This window comes from Osmia lignaria, unplaced genomic scaffold, assembly GCF_051020975.1.
Source record: "Osmia lignaria lignaria isolate PbOS001 unplaced genomic scaffold, iyOsmLign1 scaffold0007, whole genome shotgun sequence".
NCBI lineage: Eukaryota > Metazoa > Arthropoda > Insecta > Hymenoptera > Megachilidae > Osmia > Osmia lignaria.
The window spans coordinates 9,700,583-9,724,270 of NW_027478164.1; positions in this window are offsets into that span (position 1 = coordinate 9,700,583).

The following is a 23,688-nucleotide window of genomic DNA, read 5'->3' on the forward strand; positions in this document are numbered from 1 at the left end:
CCGTCAGGCCCCTTCCCTTGAGATAAATCTGCAAATATCTCGGAAACGAAGCGAGCTATGGCAAAATGTTAAGAGACCTTTTTTGTAGAGAATTAAGTTTCCTACTTTTTATGTTCTATGATATTTTTTGATCAGATGCGTAGTTCTCGAGATATATCAAGATATTTAAAAGTTCCGACGCCGCACCAACATAATAGAGATACAGAAACACCGTGGCCCCTTTCTTTGAGATAACTCTGCACTATTGCGAGCTGCAAATGCCACTTCCAGTTTAGCTGTGCAGAAGAAGAACAACAAGAAGAAGAAATATTTCGAAATATGTCCGTCAGGCCCCTTCCCTTGAGATAAATCTGCAAATATCTCGGAAACGAAGTGAGCTATGGCAAAATGTTAAGAGACCTTTTTTGTCGAGAATTAAGTTTCCTACTTTATATGTTCTATGATATTTTTTGATCAGATGCGTAGTTCTAGAGATATATCAAGATATTTAAAAGTTCCGAAGCCGCACCAACATAATAGAGATACAGAAACACCGTGGCCCCTTTCTTTGAGATAACTCTGCACTATTGCGAGCTGTAAATGCCACTTCCAGCTTAGCTGTGCAGAAGAAGAACAACAAGAAGAAGAAATATCTCGAAATATGTCCGTCAGGCCCCTTCCCTTGAGATAAATCTGCAAATATCTCGGAAACGAAGCGAGCTATGGCAAAATGTTAAGAGACCTTTTTTGTAGAGAATTAAGTTTCCTACTTTTTATGTTCTATGATATTTTTTGATCAGATGCGTAGTTCTCGAGATATATCAAGATATTTAAAAGTTCCGACGCCGCACCAACATAATAGAGATACAGAAACACCGTGGCCCCTTTCTTTGAGATAACTCTGCACTATTGCGAGCTGGAAATGCCACTTCCAGTTTAGCTGTGCAGAAGGAGAACAACAAGAAGAAGAAATATCTCGAAATATGTCCGTCAGGCCCCTTCCCTTGAGATATATCTGCAAATATCTCGGAAACAAAACGAGCTATGGCAAAATCTTAAGAGACCTTTTTTGTAGAGAATTATGTTTTCTACAATTTATGTTCTATGATATTTTTCGATCAGAAGCGTAGTTTTCGAGATATATCGAGATATTTAAAAGTTCCGAATCCGCACCAACGTAATAGAGATACAGAAACACCGTGGCCCCTTTCTTTGAGATAACTGTGCACTAGTGCGAGCCGCAAAAGCCACTTCCAGCTTAGCTGTGCAGAAGAAGAACAACAAGAAGAAGAAATATCTCGAAATATGTCCGTCAGGCCCCTTCCCTTGAGATAAATCTGCACATATCTCGGAAACGAAGCGAGCTATGGCAAAATGTTAAGAGACCTTTTTTGTAGAGAATTAAGTTTCCTACTTTTTATATTCTATGATATTTTTTGATCAGACGCGTAGTTCTCGAGATATATCAAGATATTTAAAAGTTCCGAAGCCGCACCAACATAATAGAGATACAGAAACACCGTGGCCCCTTTCTTTGAGATAACTCTGCACTATTGCGAGCTGCAAATGCCACTTCCAGTTTAGCTGTGCAGAAGAAGAACAACAAGAAGAAGAAATATTTCGAAATATGTCCGTCAGGCCCCTTCCCTTGAGATAAATCTGCAAATATCTCGGAAACGAAGTGAGCTATGGCAAAATGTTAAGAGACCTTTTTTGTCGAGAATTAAGTTTCCTACTTTATATGTTCTATGATATTTTTTGATCAGATGCGTAGTTCTAGAGATATATCAAGATATTTAAAAGTTCCGAAGCCGCACCAACATAATAGAGATACAGAAACACCGTGGCCCCTTTCTTTGAGATAACTCTGCACTATTGCGAGCTGTAAATGCCACTTCCAGCTTAGCTGTGCAGAAGAAGAACAACAAGAAGAAGAAATATCTCGAAATATGTCCGTCAGGCCCCTTCCCTTGAGATAAATCTGCAAATATCTCGGAAACGAAGCGAGCTATGGCAAAATGTTAAGAGACCTTTTTTGTAGAGAATTAAGTTTCCTACTTTTTATGTTCTATGATATTTTTTGATCAGATGCGTAGTTCTAGAGATATATCAAGATATTTAAAAGTTCCGAAGCCGCACCAACATAATAGAGATACAGAAACACCGTGGCCCCTTTCTTTGAGATAACTCTGCACTATTGCGAGCTGTAAATGCCACTTCCAGCTTAGCTGTGCAGAAGAAGAACATCAAGAAGAAGAAATATCTCGAAATATGTCCGTCAGGCCCCTTCCCTTGAGATAAATCTGCAAATATCTCGGAAACGAAGCGAGCTATGGCAAAATGTTAAGAGACCTTTTTTGTAGAGAATTAAGTTTCCTGCTTTTGATGTTCTATGATATTTTTTGATCAGATGCGTAGTTCTCGAGATATATCAAGATATTTAAAAGTTCCGAAGCCGCGCCAACATAATAGAGATACAGAAACACCGTGGCCCCTTTCTTTGAGATAACTCTGCCCTATTGCGAGCTGGAAATGCCACTTCCAGTTTAGCTGTGCAGAAGGACAACAACAAGAAGAAGAAATATCTCGAAATATGTCCGTTAGGCCCCTTCCCTCGAGATAAATCTGCAAATATCCCGGAAACGAAGCGAGCTATGGCAAAATGTTAAGAGACCTTTTCTGTAGAGAATTAAGTTTCCTACTTTTTAGGTTCTATGATATTTTTTGATCAGATGCGTAGTTCTCGAGATATATCAAGATATTTAAAAGTTCCGAAGCCGCACCAACATAATAGAGATACAGAAACACCGTGGCCCCTTTCTTTGAGATAACTCTGCACTATTGCGAGCTGGAAATGCCACTTCCAGTTTAGCTGTGCAGAAGGACAACAACAAGAAGAAGAAATATCTCGAAATATGTCCGTTAGGCCCCTTCCCTCGAGATAAATCTGCAAATATCCCGGAAACGAAGCGAGCTATGGCAAAATGTTAAGAGACCTTTTCTGTAGAGAATTAAGTTTCCTACTTTTTAGGTTCTATGATATTTTTTGATCAGATGCGTAGTTCTCGAGATATATCAAGATATTTAAAAGTTCCGAAGCCGCACCAACATATTAGAGATACATAAACACCGTGGCCCCTTTCTTTCAGATAACTCTGCACTATTGCGAGCTGGAAATGCCACTGCCAGTTTAGCTGTGCAGAAGAAGAACAACAAGAAGAAGAAATATCTCGAAATATGTCCGTCAGGCCCCTTCCCTTGAGATATATCTGCAAATATCTCGGAAACGAAGCGAGCTATGGCAAAATGTTAAGAGACCTTTTTTGTAGAGAATTATGTTTCCTACAAGTTATGTTCTATGATATTTTTTGATCAGAAGCGTAGTTTTCGAGATATATCGAGATATTTAAAAGTTCCGAAGCCGCACCAACATAATAGAGATACAGAAACACCGTGGCCCCTTTCTTTGAGATAACTCTGCACTATTGCGAGCTGCAAATGCCACTTCCAGCTTAGCTGTGCAGAAGAAGAACAACAAGAAGAAGAAATATCTCGAAATATGTCCGTCAGGCCCCTTCCCTTGAGATAAATCTGCATATATCTCGGAAACGAAGCAAGCTATGGCAAAATGTTAAGAGACCTTTTTTGTAGAGAATTAAGTTTTCTACTTTTTATGTTCTATGATATTTTTTGATCAGATGCGTAGTTCTCGAGATATATCAAGATATTTAAAAGTTCCGAAGCTGCACCAACATAATAGAGGTACAGAAACACCGTGGCCTCTTTCTTTGAGATAACTCTGCACTATTGCGAGCTGCAAATGCCACTTCCAGCTTAGCTGTGCAGAAGAAGAACAACAAGAAGAAGAAATATCTCGAAATATGTCCGTCAGGCCCCTTCCCTTGAGATATATCTGCAAATATCTCGGAAACGAAGCGAGCTATGGCAAAATGTTAAGAGACGTTATTTGTAGAGAATTAAGTTTCCTACTTTTTATGTTCTATGATATTTTTTGATCAGACGCGTAGTTCTCGAGATATATCAAGATATTTAAAAGTTCCGAAGCCGCACCAGCATAATAGAGATACAGAAACACCGTGGCCCCTTTCTTTGAGATAACTCTGCGCTATTGCGAGCTGGAAACGCCACTTCCAGCTTAGCTGTGCAGAAGAAGAACAACAAGAAGAAGAAATATCTCGAAATATGTCCGTCAGGCCCCTTCCCTTGAGATAAATCTGCAAATATCTCGGAAACGAAGCGAGCTATGGCAAAATGTTAAGAGACTTTATTTGTAGAGAATTAAGTTTCCTACTTTTTATGTTCTATGATATTTTTTGATCAGATGCGTAGTTCTCGAGATATATCAAGATATTTAAAAGTTCCGAAGCCGCACCAACATAATAGAGATACAGAAACACCGTGGCCTCTTTCTTTGAGATAACTCTGCACTATTGCGAGCTGCAAATGCCACTTCCAGCCTAGCTGTGCAGAAGAAGAACAACAAGAAGAAGAAATATCTCGAAATATGTCCGTCAGGCCCCTTCCCTTGAGATATATCTGCAAATATCTCGGAAACGAAACGAGCTATGGCAAAATGTTAAGAGACCTTTTTTGTAGAGAATTATGTTTCCTACAATTTATGTTCTATGATATTTTTTGATCAGAAGCGTAGTTTTCGAGATATATCGAGATATTTAAAAGTTCCGAAGCCGCACCAACATAATAGAGATACAGAAACACCGTGGCCCCTTTCTTTGAGATAACTCTGCACTATTGCGAGCTGTAAATGCCACTTCCAGCTTAGCTGTGCAGAAGAAGAACATCAAGAAGAAGAAATATCTCGAAATATGTCCGTCAGGCCCCTTCCCTTGAGATAAATCTGCAAATATCTCGGAAACGAAGCGAGCTATGGCAAAATGTTAAGTGACCTTTTTTGTAGAGAATTAAGTTTCCTGCTTTTGATGTTCTATGATATTTTTTGATCAGATGCGTAGTTCTCGAGATATATCAAGATATTTAAAAGTTCCGAAGCCGCACCAACATAATAGAGATACAGAAACACCGTGGCCCCTTTCTTTGAGATAACTCTGCACTATTGCGAGCTGGAAATGCCACTTCCAGTTTAGCTGTGCAGAAGGACAACAACAAGAAGAAGAAATATCTCGAAATATGTCCGTTAGGCCCCTTCCCTCGAGATAAATCTGCAAATATCCCGGAAACGAAGCGAGCTATGGCAAAATGTTAAGAGACCTTTTCTGTAGAGAATTAAGTTGCCTACTTTTTAGGTTCTATGATATTTTTTGATCAGATGCGTAGTTCTCGAGATATATCAAGATATTTAAAAGTTCCGAAGCCGCACCAACATATTAGAGATACAGAAACACCGTGGCCCCTTTCTTTGAGATAACTCTGCGCTATTGCGAGCTGGAAACGCCTCTTCCAGCTTAGCTATGCAGAAGAAGAACAACAAGAAGAAGAAATATCTCGAAATATGTCCGTCAGGCCCCTTCCCTTGAGATAAATCTGCAAATATCTCGGAAACGAAGCGACCTATGGCAAAATGTTAAGAGACCTTTTTTGTAGAGAATTAAGTTTCCTACTGTTTATGTTCTATGATATTTTTTGATCAGATGCGTAGTTCTCGAGATATATCAAGATATTTAAAAGTTCCGAAGCCGCACCAACATAATAGAGATACAGAAACACCGTGGCCCCTCTCTTTGAGATAACTCTGCACTATTGCGAGCTGGAAATGCCACTTCCAGTTTAGCTGTGCAGAAGAAGAACAACAAGAAGAAGAAATATCTCGAAATATGTCCGTCAGGCCCCTTCCCTTGAGATATATCTGCAAATATCTCGGAAACGAAACGAGCTATGGCAAAATGTTAAGAGACCTTTTTTGTAGAGAATTATGTTTCCTACAATTTATGTTCTATGATATTTTTTGATCAGAAGCGTAGTTTTCGAGATATATCGAGATATTTAAAAGTTCCGAAGCCGCACCAACATAATAGAGATACAGAAACACCGTGGCCCCTTTCTTTGAGATAACTCTGCACTATTGCGAGCTGCAAATGCCACTTCCAGTTTAGCTGTGCAGAAGAAGAACAACAAGAAGAAGAAATATTTCGAAATATGTCCGTCAGGCCCCTTCCCTTGAGATAAATCTGCAAATATCTCGGAAACGAAGTGAGCTATGGCAAAATGTTAAGAGACCTTTTTTGTAGAGAATTAAGTTTCCTACTTTATATGTTCTATGATATTTTTTGATCAGATGCGTAGTTCTAGAGATATATCAAGATATTTAAAAGTTCCGAAGCCGCACCAACATAATAGAGATACAGAAACACCGTGGCCCCTTTCTTTGAGATAACCCTGCACTATTGCGAGCTGTAAATGCCACTTCCAGCTTAGCTGTGCAGAAGAAGAACAACAAGAAGAAGAAATATCTCGAAATATGTCCGTCAGGCCCCTTCCCTTGAGATAAATCTGCAAATATCTCGGAAACGAAGCGAGCTATGGCAAAATGTTAAGAGACCTTTTTTGTAGAGAATTAAGTTTCCTACTTTTTATGTTCTATCATATTTTTTGATCAGATGCGTAGTTCTCGAGATATATCAAGATATTTAAAAGTTCCGACGCCGCACCAACATAATAGAGATACAGAAACACCGTGGCCCCTTTCTTTGAGATAACTCTGCACTATTGCGAGCTGGAAATGCCACTTCCAGTTTAGCTGTGCAGAAGGAGAACAACAAGAAGAAGAAATATCTCGAAATATGTCCGTCAGGCCCCTTCCCTTGAGATATATCTGCAAATATCTCGGAAACGAAACGAGCTATGGCAAAATCTTAAGAGACCTTTTTTGTAGAGAATTATGTTTTCTACAATTTATGTTCTATGATATTTTTCGATCAGAAGCGTAGTTTTCGAGATATATCGAGATATTTAAAAGTACCGAAGCCGCACCAACATAATAGTGATACAGAAACACCGTGGCCCCTTTCTTTGAGATAACTCTGCACTAGTGCGAGCCGCAAATGCCACTTCCAGCTTAGCTATGCAGAAGAAGAACAACAAGAAGAAGAAATATCTCGAAATATGTCCGTCAGGCCCCTTCCCTTGAGATAAATCTGCAAATATCTCGGAAACGAAGCGACCTATGGCAAAATGTTAAGAGACCTTTTTTGTAGAGAATTAAGTTTCCTACTGTTTATGTTCTATGATATTTTTTGATCAGATGCGTAGTTCTCGAGATATATCAAGATATTTAAAAGTTCCGAAGCCGCACCAACATAATAGAGATACAGAAACACCGTGGCCCCTCTCTTTGAGATAACTCTGCACTATTGCGAGCTGGAAATGCCACTTCCAGTTTAGCTGTGCAGAAGAAGAACAACAAGAAGAAGAAATATCTCGAAATATGTCCGTTAGGCCCCTTCCCTTGAGATAAATCTGCAAATATCTCGGAAACGAAGCGAGCTATGGCAAAATGTTAAGAGACCTTTTTTGTAGAGAATTAAGTTTCCTACTTTTTATGTTCTATGATATTTTTTGATCAGATGCGTAGTTCTCGAGATATATCAAGATATTTAAAAGTTCCGAAGCCGCACCAACATAATAGAGATACAGAAACACCGTGGCCGCTTTCTTTGAGATAACTCGGCACTAGTGCGAGCCGCAAATGCCACTTCCAGCTTAGCTATGCAGAAGAAGAACAACAAGAAGAAGAAATATCTCGAAATATGTCCGTCAGGCCCCATCCCTTGAGATAAATCTGCAAATATCTCGGAAACGAAGCGAGCTATGGCAAAATGTTAGGAGACCTTTTTTGTAGAGAATTAAGTTTCCTACTGTTTATGTTCTATGATATTTTTTGATCAGATGCGTAGTTCTCGAGATATATCAAGATATTTAAAAGTTCCGAAGCCGCACCAACATAATAGAGATACAGAAACACCGTGGCCCCTTTCTTTGAGATAACTGTGCAGTATTGCGAGCTGGAAATGCCACTTCCAGTTTAGCTGTGCAGAAGAAGAACAACAAGAAGAAGAAATATCTCGAAATATGTCCGTCAGGCCCCTTCCCTTGAGATATATCTGCAAATATCTCGGAAACGAAACGAGCTATGGCAAAATCTTAAGAGACGTTTTTTGTAAAGAATTATGTTTCCTACAATTTATGTGCTATGATATTTTTTGATCAGAAGCGTAGTTTTCGAGATATATCGAGATATTTAAAAGTACCGAAGCCGCACCAACATAATAGTGATACAGAAACACCGTGGCCCCTTTCTTTGAGATAACTCTGCACTAGTGCGAGCCGCAAATGCCACTTCCAGCTTAGCTGTGCAGAAGAAGAACAACAAGAAGAAGAAATATCTCGAAATATGTCCGTCAGGCCCCTTCCCTTGAGATAAATCTGCAAATATCTCGGAAACGCCGGCGAGCTATGGCAAAATGTTAAGAGACCTTTTTTGTAGAGAATTAAGTTTCCTACTTTTTCTGTTCTATGATATTTTTTGATCAGATGCGCAGTTCTCGAGATATATCAAGATATTTAAAAGTTCCGAAGCCGCACCAACATAATAGAGATACAGAAACACCGTGGCCCCTTTCTTTGAGATAACTCTGCACTAGTGCGAGCCGCAAATGCCACTTCCAGCTTAGCTGTGCAGAAGAAGAACAACAAGAAGAAGAAATATCTCGAAATATGTCCGTTAGGCCCCTTCCCTTGAGATAAATCTGCAAATATCTCGGAAACGAAGCGAGCTATGGCAAAATGTTAAGAGACCTTTTTTGTAGAGAATTAAGTTTCCTACTGTTTATCTTCTATGATATTTTTTGATCAGATGCGTAGTTCTCGAGATATATCAAGATATTTAAAAGTTCCGAAGCCGCACCAACATAATAGAGATACAGAAACACCGTGGCCCCTTTCTTTGAGATAACTCTGCACTAGTGCGAGCCGCAAATGCCACTTCCAGCTTAGCTATGCAGAAGAAGAACAACAAGAAGAAGAAATATCTCGAAATATGTCCGTCAGGCCCCTTCCCTTGAGATAAATCTGCAAATATCTCGGAAACGAAGCGAGCTATGGCAAAATGTTAAGAGACGTTTTATGTAGAGAACTATGTTTCCTACAATTTATGTTCTATGATATTTTTTGATCAGAAGCGTAGTTTTCGAGATATATCGAGATATTTAAAAGTTCCGAAGCCGCACCAACATAATAGAGATACAGAAACACCGTGGCCCCTTTCTTTGAGATAACTCTGCACTATTGCGAGCTGGAAATGCCACTTCCAGCTTAGCTGTGCAGAAGGAGAACAACAAGAAGAAGAAATATCTCGAAATATGTCCGTCAGGCCCCTTCCCTTGAGATATATCTGCAAATATCTCGGAAACGAAACGAGCTATGGCAAAATCTTAAGAGACCTTTTTTGTAGAGAATTATGTTTTCTATAATTTATGTTGTATGATATTTTTTATCAGAAGCGTAGTTTTCGAGATATATCGAGATATTTAAAAGTTCCGAAGCCGCACCAACATAATAGAGATACAGAAACACCGTGGCCCCTTTCTTTGAGATAACTCTGCACTACTGCGAGCCGCAAATGCCACTTCCAGCTTAGCTATGCAGAAGAAGAACAACAAGAAGAAGAAATATCTCGAAATATGTCCGTCAGGCCCCTTCCCTTGAGATAAATCTGCAAATATCTCGGAAACGAAGCGACCTATGGCAAAATGTTAAGAGACCTTTTTTGTAGAGAATTAAGTTTCCTACTGTTTATGTTCTATGATATTTTTTGATCAGATGCGTAGTTCTCGAGATATATCAAGATATTTAAAAGTTCCGAAACCGCACCAACATAATAGAGATACGGAAACACCGTGGCCCCTTTCTTTGAGATAACTCTGCACTATTGCGAGCTGCAAATCCCACTTCCAGCTTAGCTGTGCAGAGGAAGAACAACAAGAAGAAGAAATATCTCGAAATATGTCCGTCAGGTCCCTTCCCTTGAGATAAATCTGCAAATATCTCGGAAACGAAGCGAGCTATGGCAAAATGTTAAGAGACGTTTTTTGTAGAGAATTATGTTTCCTACAATTTATGTTCTATGATGTTTTTTGATCAGAAGCGTAGTTTTCGAGATATATCGAGATATTCAAAAGTTCCGAAGCCGCACCAACATAATAGAGATACAGAAACACCGTGGCCCCTTTCTTTGAGATAACTCTGCACTAGTGCGAGCCGCAAATGCCACTTCCAGCTTAGCTGTGCAGAAGAAGGACAACAAGAAGAAGAAATATCTCGAAATATGTCCGTCAGGCCCCTTCCCTTGAGATAAATCTGCAAATATCTCGGAAACCAAGCGAGCTATGGCAAAATGTTAAGAGACCTTTTTTGTAGAGAATTAAGTTTCCTACTTTTTATGTTCTATGATATTTTTTGATCAGATGCGTAGTTCTCGAGATATATCAAGTTATTTAAAAGTTCCGAAGCCGCACCAACATAATAGAGATACAGAAACACCGTGGCCCCTTTCTTTGAGATAACTCTGCACTAGTGCGAGCCGCAATTGCCACTTCCAGCTTAGCTGTGCAGAGGAAGAACAACAAGAAGAAGAAATATCTCGAAATATGTCCGTCAGGCCCCTTCCCTTGAGATAAATCTGCAAATATCTCGGAAACGAAGCGAGCTATGGCAAAATGTTAAGAGACATTTTTTGTAGAGAATTATGTTTCCTACAATTTACGTTCTATGATGTTTTTTGATCAGAAGCGTAGTTTTCGAGATATATCGAGATATTCAAAAGTTCCGAAGCCGCACCAACATAATAGAGATACAGAAACACCGTGGCCCCTTTCTTTGAGATAACTCTGCACTAGTGCGAGCCGCAAATGCCACTTCCAGCTTAGCTGTGCAGAAGAAGGACAACAAGAAGAAGAAATATCTCGAAATATGTCCGTCAGGCCCCTTCCCTTGAGATAAATCTGCAAATATCTCGGAAACCAAGCGAGCTATGGCAAAATGTTACGAGACCTTTTTTGTAGAGAATTAAGTTTCCTACTTTTTATGTTCTATGATATTTTTTGATCAGATGCGTAGTTCTCGAGATATATCAAGATATTTAAAAGTTCCGACGCCGCACCAACATAATAGAGATATAGAAACACCGTGGCCCCTTTCTTTGAGATAACTCTGCACTATTGCGAGCTGGAAATGCCACTTCCAGTTTAGCTGTGCAGAAGGAGAACAACAAGAAGAAGAAATATCTCGAAATATGTCCGTCAGGCCCCTTCCCTTGAGATATATCTGCAAATATCTCGGAAACGAAACGAGCTATGGCAAAATCTTAAGAGACCTTTTTTGTAGAGAATTATGTTTTCTATAATTTATGTTGTATGATATTTTTTATCAGAAGCGTAGTTTTCGAGATATATCGAGATATTTAAAAGTTCCGAAGCCGCACCAATATAATAGAGATACAGAAACACCGTGGCCCCTTTCTTTGAGATAACTCTGCACTAGTGCGAGCCGCAAATGCCACTTCCAGCTTAGCTGTGCAGAAGAAGGAAAACAAGAAGAAGAAATATCTCGAAATATGTCCGTCAGGCCCCTTCCCTTGAGATAAATCTGCAAATATCTCGGAAACCAAGCGAGCTATGGCAAAATGTTAAGAGACCTTTTTTGTAGAGAATTAAGTTTCCTACTTTTTATGTTCTATGATATTTTTTGATCAGATGCGTAGTTCTCGAGATATATCAAGATATTTAAAAGTTCCGACGCCGCACCAACATAATAGAGATATAGAAACACCGTGGCCCCTTTCTTTGAGATAACTCTGCACTATTGCGAGCTGGAAATGCCACTTCCAGTTTAGCTGTGCAGAAGGAGAACAACAAGAAGAAGAAATATCTCGAAATATGTCCGTCAGGCCCCTTCCCTTGAGATATATCTGCAAATATCTCGGAAACGAAACGAGCTATGGCAAAATCTTAAGAGACCTTTTTTGTAGAGAATTATGTTTTCTATAATTTATGTTGTATGATATTTTTTATCAGAAGCGTAGTTTTCGAGATATATCGAGATATTTAAAAGTTCCGAAGCCGCACCAACATAATAGAGATACAGAAACACCGTGGCCCCTTTCTTTGAGATAACTCTGCACTACTGCGAGCCGCAAATGCCACTTCCAGCTTAGCTATGCAGAAGAAGAACAACAAGAAGAAGAAATATCTCGAACTATGTCCGTCAGGCCCCTTCCCTTGAGATAAATCTGCAAATATCTCGGAAACGAAGCGAGCTATGGCAAAATGTTAAGAGACCTTTTTTGTAGAGAATTAAGTTTCCTACTGTTTATGTTCTATGATATTTTTTGATCAGATGCGTAGTTCTCGAGATATATCAAGATATTTAAAAGTTCCGAAGCCGCACCAACATAATAGAGACACAGAAACACCGTGGCCCCTCTTTTTGAGATAACTCTGCACTATTGCGAGCTGCAAATGCCACTTCCAGCTTAGCTGTGCAGAGGAAGAACAACAAGAAGAAGAAATATCTCGAAATATGTCCGTCAGGCCCGTTCCTTTGAGCTGAATCTGCAAATATCTCGGAAACGAAGCGAGCTATGGCAAAATGTTAAGAGACGTTTTTTGTAGAGAATTATGTTTCCTACAATTTATGTTCTATGATATTTTTTGATCAGAAGCATAGTTTTCGAGATATATCGAGATATTTAAAAGTTCCGAAGCCGCACCAACATAATAGAGATACAGAAACACCGTGGCCCCTTTCTTTGAGATAACTCTGCACTAGTGCGAGCCGCAAATGCCACTTCCAGCTTAGCTGTGCAGAAGAAGGACAACAAGAAGAAGAAATATCTCGAAATATGTCCGTCAGGCCCCTTCCCTTGAGATAAATCTGCAAATATCTCGGAAACCAAGCGAGCTATGGCAAAATGTTAAGAGACCTTTTTTGTAGAGAATTAAGTTTCCTACTTTTTATGTTCTATGATATTTTTTGATCAGATGCGTAGTTCTCGAGATATATCAAGATATTTAAAAGTTCCGAAGCCGCACCAACATAATAGAGATACAGAAACACCGTGGCCCCTTTCTTTGAGATAACTCTGCACTATTGCGAGCTGCAAATGACACTTCCAGCTTAGCTGTGCAGAGGAAGAACAACAAGAAGAAGAAATATCTCGAAATATGTCCGTCAGGCCCGTTCCTTTGAGCTGAATCTGCAAATATCTCGGAAACGATGCGAGCTATGGCAAAATGTTAAGAGACGTTTTTTGTACAGAATTATGTTTCCTACAATTTATGTTCTATGATATTTTTTGATCAGAAGCGTAGTTTTCGAGATATATCGAGATATTTAAAAGTTCCGAAGCCGCACCAACATAATAGAGATACAGAAACACCGTGGCCCCTTTCTTTGAGATAACTCTGCACTAGTGCGAGCCGCAAATGCCACTTCCAGCTTAGCTGTGCAGAAGAAGAACAACAAGAAGAAGAAATATCTCGAAATATGTCCGTCAGGCCCCTTCCCTTGAGATAAATCTGCAAATATCTCGGAAACGAAGCGAGCTATGGCAAAATGTTAAGAGACGTTTTTTGTAAAGAATTATGTTTCCTACAATTTATGTGCTATGATATTTTTTGATCAGAAGCGTAGTTTTCGAGATATATCGAGATATTTAAAAGTACCGAAGCCGCACCAACATAATAGTGATACAGAAACACCGTGGCCCCTTTCTTTGAGATAACTCTGCACTAGTGCGAGCCGCAAATGCCACTTCCAGCTTAGCTGTGCAGAAGAAGAACAACAAGAAGAAGAAATATCTCGAAATATGTCCGTCAGGCCCCTTCCCTTGAGATAAATCTGCAAATATCTCGGAAACGCCGGCGAGCTATGGCAAAATGTTAAGAGACCTTTTTTGTAGAGAATTAAGTTTCCTACTTTTTCTGTTCTATGATATTTTTTGATCAGATGCGCAGTTCTCGAGATATATCAAGATATTTAAAAGTTCCGAAGCCGCACCAACATAATAGAGATACAGAAACACCGTGGCCCCTTTCTTTGAGATAACTCTGCACTAGTGCGAGCCGCAAATGCCACTTCCAGCTTAGCTGTGCAGAAGAAGAACAACAAGAAGAAGAAATATCTCGAAATATGTCCGTTAGGCCCCTTCCCTTGAGATAAATCTGCAAATATCTCGGAAACGAAGCGAGCTATGGCAAAATGTTAAGAGACCTTTTTTGTAGAGAATTAAGTTTCCTACTGTTTATCTTCTATGATATTTTTTGATCAGATGCGTAGTTCTCGAGATATATCAAGATATTTAAAAGTTCCGAAGCCGCACCAACATAATAGAGATACAGAAACACCGTGGCCCCTTTCTTTGAGATAACTCTGCACTAGTGCGAGCCGCAAATGCCACTTCCAGCTTAGCTATGCAGAAGAAGAACAACAAGAAGAAGAAATATCTCGAAATATGTCCGTCAGGCCCCTTCCCTTGAGATAAATCTGCAAATATCTCGGAAACGAAGCGAGCTATGGCAAAATGTTAAGAGACGTTTTATGTAGAGAACTATGTTTCCTACAATTTATGTTCTATGATATTTTTTGATCAGAAGCGTAGTTTTCGAGATATATCGAGATATTTAAAAGTTCCGAAGCCGCACCAACATCATAGAGATACAGAAACACCGTGGCCCCTTTCTTTGAGATAACTCTGCACTAGTGCGAGCCACAAATGCCACTTCCAGCTTAGCTGTGCAGAGGAAGAACAACAAGAAGAAGAAATATCTCGAAATATGTCCGTCAGGCCCCTTCCCTTGAGATAAATCTGTAAATATCTCGGAAACGAAGCGAGCTATGGCAAAATGTTAAGAGACCTTTTTTGTAGAGAATTAAGTTTCCTACTTTTTATGTTCTATGATATTTTTTGATCAGATGCGTAGTTCTCGAGATATATCAAGATATTTAAAAGTTCCGAAGCCGCACCAACATAATAGAGATACAGAAACACCGTGGCCCCTTTCTTTGAGATAACTCTGCACTATTGCGAGCTGCAAATGCCACTTCCAGCTTAGCTGTGCAGAGGAAGAACAACAAGAAGAAGAAATATCTCGAAATATGTCCGTCAGGCCCCTTCCCTTGAGATAAATCTGCAAATATCTCGGAAACGAAGCGACCTATGGCAAAATGTTAAGAGACGTTTTTTGTACAGAATTATGTTTCCTACAATTTATGTTCTATGATGTTTTTTGATCAGAAGCGTAGTTTTCGAGATATATCGAGATATTCAAAAGTTCCGAAGCCGCACCAACATAATAGAGATACAGAAACACCGTGGCCCCTTTCTTTGAGATAACTCTGCACTAGTGCGAGCCGCAAATGCCACTTCCAGCTTAGCTGTGCAGAAGAAGGACAACAAGAAGAAGAAATATCTCGAAATATGTCCGTCAGGCCCCTTCCCTTGAAATAAATCTGCAAATATCTCGGAAACCAAGCGAGCTATGGCAAAATGTTAAGAGACCTTTTTTGTAGAGAATTAAGTTTCCTACTTTTTATGTTCTATGATATTTTTTGATCAGATGCGTAGTTCTCGAGATATATCAAGTTATTTAAAAGTTCCGAAGCCGCACCAACATAATAGAGATACAGAAACACCGTGGCCCCTTTCTTTGAGATAACTCTGCACTAGTGCGAGCCGCAATTGCCACTTCCAGCTTAGCTGTGCAGAGGAAGAACAACAAGAAGAAGAAATATCTCGAAATATGTCCGTCAGGCCCCTTCCCTTGAGATAAATCTGCAAATATCTCGGAAACGAAGCGAGCTATGGCAAAATGTTAAGAGACCTTTTTTGTAGAGAATTAAGTTTCCTGCTTTTTACGTTCTATGATATTTTTTGATCAGATGCGTAGTTCTCGAGATATATCAAGATATTTAAAAGTTCCGAAGCCGCACCAACATAATAGAGATACAGAAACACCGTGGCCCCTTTCTTTGAGATAACTCTGCACTAGTGCGAGCTGCAAATGCCACTTCCAGCTTAGCTGTGCAGAGGAAGAACAACAAGAAGAAGAAATATCTCGAAATATGTCCGTCAGGCCCGTTCCTTTGAGCTGAATCTGCAAATATCTCGGAAACGAAGCGAGCTATGGCAAAATGTTAAGAGACGTTTTGTGTAGAGAATTATGTTTCCTACAATTTATGTTCTATGATATTTTTTGATCAGAAGCGTAGTTTTCGAGATATATCGAGATATTTAAAAGTTCCGAAGCCGCACCAACATAATAGAGATACAGAAACACCGTGGCCCCTTTCTTTGAGATAACTCTGCACTAGTGCGAGCCACAAATGCCACTTCCAGCTTAGCTGTGCAGAAGAAGGACAACAAGAAGAAGAAATATCTCGAAATATGTCCGTCAGGCCCCTTCCCTCGAGATAAATCTGCAAATATCCCGGAAACGAAGCGAGCTATGGCAAAATGTTAAGAGACCTTTTTTGTAGAGAATTAAGTTTCCTACTTTTTATGTTCTATGATATTTTTTGATCAGATGCGTAGTTCTCGAGATATATCAAGATATTTAAAAGTTCCGAAGCCGCACCAACATAATAGAGATACAGAAACACCGTGGCCCCTTTCTTTGAGATAACTCTGCACTATTGCGAGCTGCAAATGCCACTTCCAGCTTAGCTGTGCAGAGGAAGAACAACAAGAAGAAGAAATATCTCGAAATATGTCCGTCAGGCCCGTTCCTTTGAGCTGAATCTGCAAATATCTCGGAAACGAAGCGAGCTATGGCAAAATGTTAAGAGACGTTTTGTGTAGAGAATTATGTTTCCTACAATTTATGTTCTATGATATTTTTTGATCAGAAGCGTAGTTTTCGAGATATATCGAGATATTTAAAAGTTCCGAAGCCGCACCAACATAATAGAGATACAGAAACACCGTGGCCCCTTTCTTTGAGATAACTCTGCACTAGTGCGAGCCACAAATGCCACTTCCAGCTTAGCTGTGCAGAAGAAGGACAACAAGAAGAAGAAATATCTCGAAATATGTCCGTCAGGCCCCTTCACTTGAGATAAATCTGCAAATATCTCGGAAACGCCGGCGAGCTATGGCAAAATGTTAAGAGACCTTTTTTGTAGAGAATTAAGTTTCCTACTTTTTATGTTCTATGATATTTTTTGATCAGATGCGTAGTTCTCGAGATATATCAAGATACTTAAAAGTTCCGAAGCCGCACCAACATAATAGAGACACAGAAACACCGTGGCCCCTCTCTTTGAGATAACTCTGCACTATTGCGAGCTGCAAATGCCACTTCCAGCTTAGCTGTGCAGAGGAAGAACAACAAGAAGAAGAAATATCTCGAAATATGTCCGTCAGGCCCGTTCCTTTGAGTTGAATCTGCAAATATCTCGGAAACGAAGCGAGCTATGGCAAAATGTTAAGAGACGTTTTTTGTAGAGAATTATGTTTCCTACAATTTATGTTCTATGATATTTTTTGATCAGAAGCGTAGTTTTCGAGATATATCGAGATATTTAAAAGTTCCGAAGCCGCACCAACATAATAGAGATACAGAAACACCGTGGCCCCTTTCTTTGAGATAACTCTGCACTAGTGCGAGCCGCAAATGCCACTTCCAGCTTAGCTGTGCAGAAGAAGGACAACAAGAAGAAGAAATATCTCGAAATATGTCCGTCAGGCCCCTTCCCTTGAGATAAATCTGCAAATATCTCGGAAACCAAGCGAGCTATGGCAAAATGTTAAGAGACCTTTTTTGTAGAGAATTAAGTTTCCTACTTTTTATGTTCTATGATATTTTTTGATCAGATGCGTAGTTCTCGAGATATATCAAGATATTTAAAAGTTCCGAAGCCGCACCAACATAATAGAGATACAGAAACACCGTGGCCCCTTTCCTTGAGATAACTCTGCACTATTGCGAGCTGCAAATGACACTTCCAGCTTAGCTGTGCAGAGGAAGAACAACAAGAAGAAGAAATATCTCGAAATATGTCCGTCAGGCCCGTTCCTTTGAGCTGAATCTGCAAATATCTCGGAAACGAAGCGAGCTATGGCAAAATGTTAAGAGACGTTTTTTGTACAGAATTATGTTTCCTACAATTTATGTTCTATGATATTTTTTGATCAGAAGCGTAGTTTTCGAGATATATCGAGATATTTAAAAGTTCCGAAGCCGCACCAACATAATAGAGATACAGAAACACCGTGGCCCCTTTCTTTGAGATAACTCTGCACTAGTGCGAGCCGCAAATGCCACTTCCAGCTTAGCTGTGCAGAAGAAGAACAACAAGAAGAAGAAATATCTCGAAATATGTCCGTCAGGCCCCTTCCCTTGAGATAAATCTGCAAATATCTCGGAAACGAAGCGAGCTACGGCAAAATGTTAAGAGACGTTTTTTGTAAAGAATTATGTTTCCTACAATTTATGTGCTATGATATTTTTTGATCAGAAGCGTAGTTTTCGAGATATATCGAGATATTTAAAAGTACCGAAGCCGCACCAACATAATAGTGATACAGAAACACCGTGGCCCCTTTCTTTGAGATAACTCTGCACTAGTGCGAGCCGCAAATGCCACTTCCAGCTTAGCTGTGCAGAAGAAGAACAACAAGAAGAAGAAATATCTCGAAATATGTCCGTCAGGCCCCTTCCCTTGAGATAAATCTGCAAATATCTCGGAAACGCCGGCGAGCTATGGCAAAATGTTAAGAGACCTTTTTTGTAGAGAATTAAGTTTCCTACTTTTTCTGTTCTATGATATTTTTTGATCAGATGCGCAGTTCTCGAGATATATCAAGATATTTAAAAGTTCCGAAGCCGCACCAACATAATAGAGATACAGAAACACCGTGGCCCCTTTCTTTGAGATAACTCTGCACTAGTGCGAGCCGCAAATGCCACTTCCAGCTTAGCTGTGCAGAAGAAGAACAACAAGAAGAAGAAATATCTCGAAATATGTCCGTTAGGCCCCTTCCCTTGAGATAAATCTGCAAATATCTCGGAAACGAAGCGAGCTATGGCAAAATGTTAAGAGACCTTTTTTGTAGAGAATTAAGTTTCCTACTGTTTATCTTCTATGATATTTTTTGATCAGATGCGTAGTTCTCGAGATATATCAAGATATTTAAAAGTTCCGAAGCCGCACCAACATAATAGAGATACAGAAACACCGTGGCCCCTTTCTTTGAGATAACTCTGCACTAGTGCGAGCCGCAAATGCCACTTCCAGCTTAGCTATGCAGAAGAAGAACAACAAGAAGAAGAAATATCTCGAAATATGTCCGTCAGGCCCCTTCCCTTGAGATAAATCTGCAAATATCTCGGAAACGAAGCGAGCTATGGCAAAATGTTAAGAGACGTTTTATGTAGAGAACTATGTTTCCTACAATTTATGTTCTATGATATTTTTTGATCAGAAGCGTAGTTTTCGAGATATATCGAGATATTTAAAAGTTCCGAAGCCGCACCAACATAATAGAGATACAGAAACACCGTGGCCCCTTTCTTTGAGATAACTCTGCACTAGTGCGAGCCACAAATGCCACTTCCAGCTTAGCTGTGCAGAGGAAGAACAACAAGAAGAAGAAATATCTCGAAATATGTCCGTCAGGCCCCTTCCCTTGAGATAAATCTGCAAATATCTCGGAAACGAAGCGAGCTATGGCAAAATGTTAAGAGACCTTTTTTGTAGAGAATTAAGTTTCCTACTTTTTATGTTCTATGATATTTTTTGATCAGATGCGTAGTTCTCGAGATATATCAAGATATTTAAAAGTTCCGAAGCCGCACCAACATAATAGAGATACAGAAACACCGTGGCCCCTTTCTTTGAGATAACTCTGCACTATTGCGAGCTGCAAATGCCACTTCCAGCTTAGCTGTGCAGAGGAAGAACAACAAGAAGAAGAAATATCTCGAAATATGTCCGTCAGGCCCCTTCCCTTGAGATAAATCTGCAAATATCTCGGAAACGAAGCGAGCTATGGCAAAATGTTAAGAGACGTTTTTTGTACAGAATTATGTTTCCTACAATTTATGTTCTATGATGTTTTTTGATCAGAAGCGTAGTTATCGAGATATATCGAGATATTTAAAAGTTCCGAAGCCGCACCAACATAATAGAGATACAGAAACAACGTGGCCCCTTTCTTTGAAATAACTCTGCACTAGTGCGAGCCGCAAATGCCACTTCCAGCTTAGCTGTGCAGAAGAAGGACAACAAGAAGAAGAAATATCTCGAAATATGTCCGTCAGGCCCCTTCACTTGAGATAAATCTGCAAATATCTCGGAAACGAAGCGAGCTATGGCAAAATGTTAAGAGACCTTTTTTGTAGAGAATTAAGTTTCCTACTTTTTACGTTCTATGATATTCTTCGATCAGAGGCGTAGTTCTCGAGATATATCAAGATATTTAAAAGTTCCGAAGCCGCACCAACATAATAGAGATACAGAAACACCGTGGCCCCGTTCTTTGAGATAACTCTGCACGATTGCGAGCTGGAAATGCCACTTCCAGTTTAGCTGTGCAGAAGAAGAACAACAAGAAGAAGAAATATCTCGAAATATGTCCATCAGGACCCTTCCCTTGAGATAAATCTGCAAATATCTCGGAAACGAAGCGAGCTATGGCAAAATGTTAAGAGACCATTTTTGTAGAGAATTATGTTTTCTACAATTTATGTTCTATGATATTTTTTGATCAGAAGCGTAGTTTTCGAGATATATCGAGATATGTAAAAGTTCCGAAGCCGCACCAACATAATAGAGATACAGAAACACCGTGGCCCCTTTCTTTGGGATAACTCTGCACTATTGCGAGCTGCAAATGCCACTTCCAGCTTAGCTGTGCAGAAGAAGAACAACAAGAAGAAGAAATATCTCGAAATATGTCCGTCAGGCCGCTTCCCTTGAGATAAATCTGCAAATATCTCGGAAACGAAGCGAGCTATGGCAAAATGTTAAGAGACGTTTTTTGTAGAGAATTATGTTTCCTACAATTTATGTTCTATGATATTTTTTGATCAGAAGCGTAGTTTTCGAGATATATCGAGATACTTAAAAGTTCCGAAGCCGCACCAACATAATAGAGATACAGAAACACCGTGGCCCCTTTCTTTGAGATAACTGTGCACTAGTGCGAGCCGCAAATGCCACTTCCAGCTTAGCTGTGCAGAAGAAGAACAACAAGAAGAAGAAATATCTCGAAATATGTCCGTCAGGCCCCTTCCCTTGAGATAAATCTGCAAATATCTCGGAAACGAAGCGAGCTATGGCAAAATGTTAGGAGACCTTTTTTGTACAGAATTATGTTTCCTACTTTTTATGTTCTATGATATTTTTTGATCAGACGCGTAGTTCTCGAGATATATCAAGATATTTAAAAGTTCCGAAGCCGCACCAACATAATAGAGATACAGAAACACCCTGGCCCCTTTCTTTGAGATATCTCTGCACTATTGCGAGCTGCAAATGCCACTTCCAGCTTAGCTGTGCAGAAGAAGAACAACAAGAAGAAGAAATATCTCGAAATATGTCCGTGAGGCCCCTTGCCTTGAGATAAATCTGCAAATATCTCGGAAACGAAGCGAGCTATGGCAAAATGTTAAGAGACCTTTTTTGTAGAGAATTAAGTTTCCTACTTTTTATGTTCTATGATATTTTTTGATCAGATGCGTAGTTCTCGAGATATATTAAGATATTTAAAAGTTCCGAAGCCGCAACAACATAATAGAGATACAGAAACACCGTGGCCCCTTTCTTTGAGATAACTCTGCACTATTGCGAGCTGCAAATGCCACTTCCAGCTTAGCTGCGCAGAAGAAGAACAACAAGAAGAAGAAGTATCTCGAAATATGTCCGTCAGGCCCCTTCCCTTGAGATAAATCTAGAAATATCTCGGAAACGAAGCGAGCTATGGCAAAATGTTAAGAGATCTTTTTTGTAGAGAATTAAGTTTCCTACTTTTTATGTTCTATGATATTTTTTGATCAGATGCGTAGTTCTCGAGATATATCAAGATATTTAAAAGTTCCGAAGCCGCACCAACATAATAGAGATACAGAAACACCGTGGCCCCTTTCTTTGAGATAACTCTGCACTAGCGCGAGCCGCAAATGCCACTTACAGCTTAGCTGTGCAGAAGAAGAACAACGAGAACAAGAAATATCTCGAAATATGTCCGTCAGGCCCCTTCCCTTGAGATAAATCTGCAAATATCTCGGAAACGAAGCGAGCTATGGCAAAATGTTAAAAGATCTTTTTTGTAGACAATTAAGTTTCCTACTTTTTATGTTCTATGATATTTTTTGATCAGATGCGTAGTTCTCGAGATATATCAAGATATTTAAAAGTTCCGAAGCCGCACCAACATAATAGAGATACAGAAACACCGTGGCCCCTTTCTTTGAGATAACTCTGCACTAGCGCGAGCCGCAAATGCCACTTCCAGCTTAGCTGTGCAGAAGAAGAACAAGAAGAAGAAGAAATATCTCGAAATATGTCCGTCAGGCCCCTTCCCTTGAGATAAATCTGCAAATATCTCGGAAACGAAGCGAGCTATGGCAAAATGTTAAGAGACCTTTTTTGTACAGAATTATGTTTCCTACTTTTTATGTTCTATGATATTTTTTGATCAGACGCGTAGTTCTCGAGATATATCAAGATATTTAAAAGTTCCGAAGCCGCACCAACATAATAGAGATACAGAAACACCGTGGCCCCTTTCTTTGAGATAACTCTGCACTAGCGCGAGCCGCAAATGCCACTCACAGCTTAGCTGTGCAGAAGAAGAACAACGAGAAGAAGAAATATCTCGAAATATGTCCGTCAGGCCCCTTCCCTTGAGATAAATCTGCAAATATCTCGGAAACGAAGCGAGCTATGGCAAAATGTTAAGAGACCTTTTTTGTACAGAATTATGTTTCCTACTTTTTATGTTCTATGATATTTTTTGATCAGACGCGTAGTTCTCGAGATATATCAAGATATTTAAAAGTTCCGAAGCCGCACCAACATAATAGAGATACAGAAACACCGTGGCTCCTTTCTTTGAGATAACTCTGCACTATTGCGAGCTGGAAATGCCACTTCCAGTTTAGCTGTGCAGAAGAAGAACAACAAGAAGAAGAAATATCTCGAAATATGTCCGTGAGGCCCCTTCCCTTGAGATAAATCTGCAAATATCTCGGAAACGAAGCGAGCTATGGCAAAATGTTAAGAGACCTTTTTTGTAGAGAATTATGTTTCCTACAATTTATGTTCTATGATATTTGTTGATCAGAAGCATAGTTTTCGAGATATATCGAGATATTTAAAAGTTCCGAAGCCGCACCAACATAATAGAGATACAGAAACACCGTGGCCCCTTTCTTTGAGATAACTCTGCACTATTGCGAGCTGTAAATGCCACTTCCAGCTTAGCTGTGCAGAAGAAGAACAACAAGAAGAAGAAATATCTCGAAATATGTCCGTCAGGCCCCTTCCCTTGAGATATATCTGCAAATATCTCGGAAACGAAGCGAGCTATGGCGAAATGTTAAGAGACCTTTTTTGTAGAGAATTAAGTTTCCTACTTTTTATGTTCTATGATATTTTTTGATCAGATGCGTAGTTCTCGAGATATATCGAGATATTTAAAAGTTCCGAAGC